This window comes from Cyprinus carpio, chromosome A11 (assembly GCF_018340385.1).
Source record: "Cyprinus carpio isolate SPL01 chromosome A11, ASM1834038v1, whole genome shotgun sequence".
Taxonomy (NCBI): Eukaryota; Metazoa; Chordata; class Actinopteri; order Cypriniformes; family Cyprinidae; genus Cyprinus; species Cyprinus carpio.
In genome coordinates, this window is record NC_056582.1 from 25,400,656 (window position 1) to 25,405,946 (window position 5,291).

At 39.6% G+C, this 5,291-nt stretch overlaps 2 protein-coding genes and 1 long non-coding RNA gene across 4 annotated transcripts in view; 1 reads left to right on the top strand and 2 right to left on the bottom strand.

Annotated features, from left to right (window-relative positions):
• LOC109091652 (ERO1-like protein alpha) overlaps positions 1-5,291 on the bottom strand; it is a 135,679-nt gene that overhangs the window by 86,744 nt on the left and 43,644 nt on the right. The gene's annotated exons all lie outside the window — the stretch shown is intronic.
• Positions 1-5,291, bottom strand: part of LOC109108591 — a 56,249-nt gene that overhangs the window by 29,451 nt on the left and 21,507 nt on the right. The window lies entirely within an intron of this gene.
• LOC109091650 (E3 ubiquitin-protein ligase TRIM39-like) overlaps positions 4,816-5,291 on the top strand; it is a 203,195-nt gene continuing 202,719 nt past the window's right edge. For both annotated transcript variants that reach the window (XM_042766936.1, XM_042766940.1), the window contains exon 1: positions 4,816-4,984. The gene's annotated coding sequence lies outside the window, so the exon portion shown is untranslated. The remainder of the gene's footprint in view (positions 4,985-5,291) is intronic.

Consider the following 5,291-nt stretch of genomic DNA (forward strand, 5'->3'; position numbering starts at 1 on the left):
TCTGTCAGTCTCTTCTGGCAGCTGTTTCATCCCTACTCTAAGGTAGGACCTGCCTCAGAGACCCATTCCATATGTAGTACTGGCCCCTGGGTCAGTCCATATCAATATCGCCACCTGTCACCTCCTTACGGGTAGGATGTGGTCTCCGTAGCAACCTTTTCCTAGGGCTCGCTTCCCCATCGCTCTGCCAAGCTGAAAGAACAAATAGGAAAGATTTGAAGCAATCTTTCACTGAAGGTTGAAATCCCTTCCAAAAACTTTTTGTGGACGGAACAGCAGCATGGCCTTCTCCAGCAGTGATGTACTCCACCCTTGGTCCCCTTCCGTACCAAGGTCAGTGAATTTGCGCAGGGGCTTTGGGAAGGTAAGCGTAGCTTTTGTGACACGCCGCAGCTTGTCGACAATTGCAGCTATTAGAGTTGTGGACGGTGTTCAGGTTGTATGCTTCCATAGGACCCCCATATGTCATCTCGACATAACTCGTAGTGACCGGATAGATAGTAGAACGCCTCGCCACGCGACGCAACCCTCGCTCCCCTGATGGAGGGAACGGAGACGCTCTGTCCCCATGCCACAATCCTGAAACCACTTCGCTGCTGCCGGACACGCAGCCTCAGCCGTAGTAAAACCCGGAATGAAAGTGGGATGCACCTGTCGCCTATTTGTACCGTGAGCACGGGAGTGGTTCAGGTATGTTAAATCCACTCAGCCAATTTTCATTGGCGTTTTCTTAAACTCAGGAGATGATTGGTCTCCCGCGAGACCCCATATGTTGTTCGACATAACGCCTCGCCCCTCCATCAGGGAATGAGGGTTACGCACGAACTCCAGACATTATTATATATTTGTTATTTATATATTATTATGTCACAAAAATAAAAACAGACAGTATTACATTCTACCTGCTTTTATCTTTCTTTTTGCAAAGAGCTCAGATCAAATCTCCTAGCACTGCTTTCATTGCTTAAGGTCAATGCTGATGAATTTATAGTAAGATCGTAGGATCATATTTACAGAAAAAATCAAAAGGTGGGGTTTGGGGAAAAATGACAGCTATATAAGTATGATTAATATAATTGAACACTAGAGGAGTGAAAGCGCCCTCTTTGGTCATCACACATGAGAAATCACAAACTAGCCTCTCTTTGTTCTTTTTTATCTTTCAGCGAACTGTGGTCAGTTATTTCCAAGTTAATGCTCATTTTACGTAATTTATCATTTGTGACCTTACTTTTTATGTGTGCTCATTCATTTTATATGTTCATTTCCACTGATGTTATTTTATTTGGTGCTCATAACACTGAGCATTTCGTTCTTAATGAAGGAAAAAGTGAATGTTTTCTGAATTTGCCTAAAACACATTTTTCTTGAAAACAAAAATTATATTATTAATCTTTAATTATTTTACCAAAGTTTTATAGGCTACTCATAAAAACAAAAACTCAAAAGAAAGTCCATCATATACACCTTGTAAACACTGATCTTAAAGTAGTCTATATTTTGAAACCTTTCTAATATGTGAGATCACAAAAAACAAGAAGCTAATAAAAATAAACATTCTAAAGCTTTTCAAATGTATGTAACTTCCCTGATATTATAGCCTATAGCACTTTTTTATTCTTTTTCTTTTTTTAAATAATATTTTTGTTCATTTTATGTTTTTGTTGTTGTTGCTCTGTTTTACATGCTTTAAACTGTACGACATTGCCTTATATCTGCCTTGTACTTTTTGCCTTAATTTGAATGTAATGGAACTAAAAAAAAAATAATTAAATAAATAAAAAATAAAAAAAGAAGAAAAAAGCTTCACGTGGCTTAATGCGTCAAAACAGTGTTTTTAAAAGACCAAACTCACGAACGCAGCTTTAATTACGTGATTCCTCCCATAGAAAACCTTTAACGCCTAAAATAAACCCCGATATGTAATTGCGTATGCTGACAGAAACACACAAACAGACACACATGAAGCAACATGAATGTAAATGTGTGAATACAGGAGGAGCTCTGACATCACTGTAGTTCAGTGAGAGACTCAGAGAAAGAGAAACTAACTTGATCAACAACAAAATTAACACCTGAAACCATCGAACTCTTTAAACAACAGAATATTAAGTCGTTCAGAGACCCTTGTGAACACATCTGATACTCACAGGTAAGTGATAGAAATATAAGAGAGATTGTGCTGAACAGGTTTCTGATGGCAGTGGTCTGGTTTAGTAGGGTTTATGTCAGACTGGAATGAGTTGAACACAAGCAGGTTTAGCGTGTCAAATACTCAGATACTTTAGTTGTTTACTGCACTGAAATGAGATCAGAATTGCAGTGTTCGAACTATACCGTTTCCTTTGGGGGAGCCCACTTTTTTGGGGGGGTTGTGCGCTTGCGCGTGCCTCAAATAAGGACTTAGAACAGCTACAAGCGTATGCACTATTATACATTATCGACACGAGTGCCTCAAAAAAGGACTTACAAAGATACATAACAGCTACAACTGTATATGCACTATTATACTTTATCGACACAAATTGATAGGTCAAACAGCAAACAAAGCAGCCACCCTAAAAAAAGAATCTATAAATAGGCTGTCTTTGAGTTCCACATAAACAAAAGGTTAAAGGACAATTCGAACAAGATGAACTGAGAACAAAAATGAAGCATTGAGAACTTTTAAAGTGTATTAATAAGAAGATACTTTATAAAGACAGTACATGTCGAGTAGGCATGAGCCATCTTTGGAAAACAATCTCTCACACTCAGCTGAAGTAGGAGGGTATGTTCTACTCGCTGTACAAATCTTTTCCAGATTTCTGCCTGGTGCTGTGTTCTGTAATTTCCAATCGCGAAAAGTTTGTGAGGTGTTTGTGTAGCGCAAGGAATTTCTTCCTTTCTGTGTCGTTGCTAGACGCATCCTCACTTGCAATTTTGAAGTGGCGCGCTAAAGCAGGGTAGTTATTCCAGACCGCCTTTACAGTATTGAAACTACTCGCCACCCATCTGATGTTGAATATCTGTCCAATTCTCAAAATCTGCATATTTAGATCGGCGGCAGCTTCTTCAAGCAATCTCACATTCTTTGCAGACTGGTGGTACAGAGAATACAGCTTGGCAATGAAAAACTCGAAATGATTACATCCAGCAACCACTTTCAAAGAATCATGGACAGCCAATTCAAGGCGATGGGCTAAGCAATGTATGGACTGGATGTTTGGAAAGTCACGCTTAAACCTTACAATGACTCCAGTGGATTTACCAGTGAGAACTGAAGCCCCATCTGTAGCGATGCTGATGAGGTTTTTCCCTAAAAACTCATCATCTAGTCCCGCTGTATGAAGGCACTGTTTTAAGCTGTTGTGAATGGACTCCGCATTTGTGCCCTGCGTCAGCTCTACAATGTCTAAAAAAACATTTTCTATATCTCCTTTGCCACTCACATCACATCTCACATATACGATGAGATAGGCACGCCCATGTACTGTGCTTTCGTCAATGGTGATGCTAATTTTTGAATTGAGCTCTCGAATATTGGCAACAAACTTCTTACGCATTTCCTGTGTAATATGACCTATAATCTCAGCGCAGGAGTGATCTGATTTATGCGCAGTTCCCAACTTTGCACCATTAAGCTCCTGAAGCTTCATTAAAGAGGGGAGCTTTCTGTAAGACAGCCTTTCCTTAGCCACCATATAGGCGGACCTGAATGACGTTGCGGTCTCCTCCATTAATTTAGAATTCACCTCAATTACTTTATTTGGCAGAATCGCCTTTTGCTTAGTCACTTCAATGGCCCTCTTGTGTGCAATGCTGTCCCTGTGTTTATATATATTTTTTTCGCAACTTGTTCTGAGCAGCGCTGCTTATTTCCCCATTAATCCACTCCTCAGACAAGTGCGTGCCAGGTACCTTTTCAGACAGAAGAAGGTTTTTTGCGTCCCTACAAGCGATGCACCCCAAGCTTCCATCCTTAACAAACAGCCATGTATATTTGCTAGGATAGTGACCGGTGTAGCAGTCGATTCTGTTCCCCTTTACGCAAACATACTACAATTCTTGCGCATGACCGGCCTCTGACGAGCTGTTACCATCTTCAGCCAGAGATGACTTTTCTTCAGCTTCTTGCGTTGTCACAGTCTACACAACTTCTTAATAAAACCTGCTTGCAGCAGGTGAATCAGTCGTGCTATTAACGTCATCACTACACAATTTCTTAATAAAACCAAAATTAATTAAACTGCCTTGTTTTCTTTTTGCCATGGCTATGATGCTATAACTGCAGAATGAATTAAGGACTTAATGGCCTCCAACGTTTATTTTTTTCTACGAATCTATGACGTACTAACATATGTGAAATTTGCAGCGCAGCGCCCCCACACCTTGATGCTCATTACAAGAATAGCATGTATAGTAATCTTTATTGAAGTAAATTAGGTTTTAATGGCCGTCATGCATGAATGAATAATATTTTTGCTATTTTACACTTAATAATCCATCATAATCACATTACACAACTGAAATTGCACTTCAAAATATTCACATTGTCAATATTTTTTGAGACCCCCCAAAATTTCACATTTCTCGTTTTCAGGGGAGCCCATGTCTTATTAGCTCCCCCGTAGTTCGCACTATGAAACCAGGTAAGTGTCACCATAAGAATAGAAAATAATATCCTTAAGCATCTTTAAGTTGAGCAGCATTTGACCTGGAAACTCTTCATAAATTTTGCCAAACATTCAAGATTTTGTAAGTCTGCTGAAATCTCTTCTTCGAGAGCTGACATAAAGATACAAACACACACACATGAAGCAACATGAATGTAAATGTGTGAATACAGGAGGAGCTCTGACATCACTGTAGTTCAGTGAGAGACTCAGAGAAAGAGAAACTAACTTGATCAACAACAAAATGGACGCCTGAAACCATCGAACTCTTTAAACAACAGAATATTGAGTCGTTCAGAGACCCTTGTGAACACATCTGATACTCACAGGTAAGTGATAGAAATATAAGAGAGATTGTGCTGAACAGGTTTCTGATGGCAGTGGTCTGGTTTAGTAGGGTTTATGTCAGACTGGAATGAGTTGAACACAAGCAGGTTTAAGCGTGTCAAATACTCAGATACTTTAGTTGTTTACTGCCCTGAAATGATATCAGAATTGTATTAACAGTATGTCATTAGATTGAACAAAGTTTGGTGTTTCTGTCATTTTGTCACGCGACATAAAGACAAACAGGTAAAACAGGAAGTAAATGACCTGCAGACAAACTGAACACAATCCTGCGGACAATCACTTGAA